This window comes from Rattus norvegicus, chromosome 3 (assembly GCF_021556685.1).
Source record: "Rattus norvegicus strain SHRSP/BbbUtx chromosome 3, alternate assembly SHRSP_T2T, whole genome shotgun sequence".
In the NCBI taxonomy this organism is placed as follows: domain Eukaryota; kingdom Metazoa; phylum Chordata; class Mammalia; order Rodentia; family Muridae; genus Rattus; species Rattus norvegicus.
The window spans coordinates 131,239,551-131,242,409 of NC_141536.1; the positions used below are offsets into that span (position 1 = coordinate 131,239,551).

The window sequence follows — 2,859 nt, forward strand, 5'->3', positions numbered from 1 at the left end:
AGATCTGAGGAAGGTGGCTGAGTCCCAGCCTGGGCATCAAGCCAGGCTGAGCAGATCTCTAAACACTGGCATGCCCCTGCCGATGCAACAGAGAGGGGGCCCCACCCCCACCATCTTCTTCCCACCCTTTTCCAACAACATTTTCATTCCTCCTATTTTCTCTCCTGGCATTTCTCTTTCCCTCCTCTCAACTCAAGAATGCCAACAGCCCATAAGCCCTTGGGGCATTGCTTAGCTCCAAAGATCTCAGGCACAAAGAAGAGACTCATTGTGGCCTGAAGGAAAGGCTGGAGCCAAGGAGAGAGATTTATATCCAGGGTGGCAAACTCTCCTTATAAAGGATTTGGCAGGGAATAACCAGACTCTTCAGGCCAAAGAGAAGGGTCTCCACACCAACCACTATCCTCCTCTGCCACTGCAGCTCAAAACAAGTATTTCATGCAGCTTGGAAATGTAATCTGACTATTCTAATAAAACTTTATTGACACGAACAAGCAGAGGTCCAGATTTGACTGGTGGGCATAGTCTATAGCCCTGTAGTTTACACATTCACAGAAGACAATTTAGAGCTAAAGGATGACATTCGGGTTTCAATTCTGCCAGCTCACATTGCTCTCCAAGTGACTTCCTGGATGGCTGTGTTAAGAATTCCAAGGAAGGTGACATCACTGAAGAAAACACCCTGTGTAGGAGAAGACACAGTCAGCATCAAGGACCTCAAGTCAGCCACTTGATTAACCCTCACATTCTGAGCAAATGCCGGATCCCAGAGAGAGTAACTAACTGATTTGCCCAGGGCCACACAGCTACATCAGAGATACCTCCACAGCCAGTGGAAAGCTGCAATTGTCTTTTTTGCCAAATTAATACACACCTGAGCTCAACCCCTTTGTCTTGGCCATCCTGTACCAAGGTTTCTGCTCTGCAATACCCCGCGCCCTGCCCCGAGGAAAAAAGCCAAAGTCCTTGCCAGTCCTTGATTTGCAAGAACTGACGTTTGGAAGTATTCACGCCTGTGAAAAGATATCTACCTTTGACATCTGAGAAAATGAAGAAGCCGGATTGCAGGGGAGGCTGCTGGCTGCTTGTTAGCTGCTGGAAAAGTGGCCCCATCATAGCCAGGCTTCCGTTTATAACAGGAAATGCTTCTCCATCATGAGTTCCACAGGCAAAAGTTGATCTGAAGAACATTCCAGTACATCAAGCGCTGGCTTACCTCACCCTGTCTCTATTTCTGAAGAATCTTGAAGGTTTTAACTATCCCCAGGAACTACCAAGCTCTTTTATTAGGGCCAGTGAGTAAGCAACTTAGCAAGACATTCTCAGCAGGACTCAGGTGCGAGCTTCAGAGGAAACATTTAGAATCCTCAGTTCGGGAGACAAAAACTTTTTTTTTTTTTTTGAGCTGAGGACCGAACCCAGGGCCTTGCGATTACTAGGCAAGCGTTCTACCACTGAGCTAAATCCCCATCCCCCAACAAAAATCTTTATTGTTAACCTAGCAATCAGTCCAGTCAGTGTAGCCAGAACCTGTAAGGTGTGAAAGCCCTGAAGCCTTTGGGGCTGCAGTGTGCCCCACTGGTTAAGGGTTGAGCCAAAAGCAGAGGGAGCAATTAACAGGTGACCGCAGAAGCCTACGGGGGGCCCAGGCCAGCTTTGGGATCCTTCATAACAGAGGTCAGGCTAGGCTTTGCCCACAGATGCCTCTTGAACTCCTGCATCTCTCTGAGAGTAGTCGCTGTGTTCTCCTTCACTCGGTCAAGTCAAATGGGCCACAAATGACTCCTGGCATAGCCTCCAAGCAGCCCAGGCTGGCCTTGAGCTCTTCCTGCTTCGGCTGGGTTTACAAGTGTGCGCTGCCACACCTAGTTTGGAATGATACAACTTGGTATTACTTCTTAGAAGGTCTTGGGGGAAGGGCACCTGAGTTCTATTTCCTGATTTCATTAACACACTTTTATCAATGCTCCCCGTTTCACTAATACAGCCTCATGCTCTGGGTGTGTCGCTCAAAGAGCCTGTGCCCAGTCCTTGTCTCCGAGATAGTCTCAACCCGGATCCTACATATAGGAAGGGAGTGAGCGTGTTTGTCTCTTTCCTCAAAGTCACAGAGGGGTCAGAGGATTAAACATGCCGGTTGCTTTGGGGACGGGACTTCTGGCTATCCAATTTGGATATGTGGATCTGAGACGGTGGTGGTGGCAGCAGCCACTCCACATGTCTGCCCAGCATGAATCCCTATCTGCCTTCTGTTGACTGCCCTGGATGTCCCTCCATCCATGACTGAAGTATTCTCTTTCTCGTGATCGACCCACTGCTACAGGCATTGGCCCAGGACAACCAATCAGAATCTTTTATCTTGGTCACTGTGATTGACGGAGGGAAGCCCAATCAGGGACCTCGCGAGGTTGCTAGAGGACCGGGAAAGGCTACGCAGAAAACGTGAAAGCAACCAGGAGCTTGGCTGCCATTTTGCAGGCATGGGATTAGAGCGGAATATTTAGAAACAAGGTGAGATGAGGATTGTGTGTGTGTGTGCCCATGAGAAGGCGAAATCAGAGAACCAGAGAGGTAAGTGGAAAGAAACCAAGAGCAAAGGGGAGGAGCACAGAGCAGAGAGGGCGCGCGCCCCACCAGAACCGCTGGAGCCAACACTTTGTGAACGTAACCACTGCAGTCGTGTCTCTGGAGCTAACACATTCCCTGTGTGCTTGGATTGGAGTCTCACACTTGCAACAAAGAGATCTTGACAAGGAGACAACTTGCAGTTGTGCCTAACACCAAAGCTACTTATCCTGGTGATGCCAAGACACCCTGTACAATCCTTTCCCTACCCAGCTCCTACAAAAGACACCGAAA

At 49.1% G+C, this 2,859-nt stretch overlaps 1 long non-coding RNA gene across 1 annotated transcript; it reads right to left on the reverse strand.

Annotated features, from left to right (window-relative positions):
* Positions 1–457: 457 nt before the first annotated feature.
* Positions 458–1,865, reverse strand: LOC134486456 (uncharacterized). Its single transcript, XR_015683848.1, has 2 exons — positions 1,032–1,865; positions 458–682 (listed from the first exon to the last, which is right to left on the reverse strand). It is a non-coding gene; the product is annotated as an uncharacterized LOC134486456 (long non-coding RNA).
* Positions 1,866–2,859: the final 994 nt, after the last annotated feature.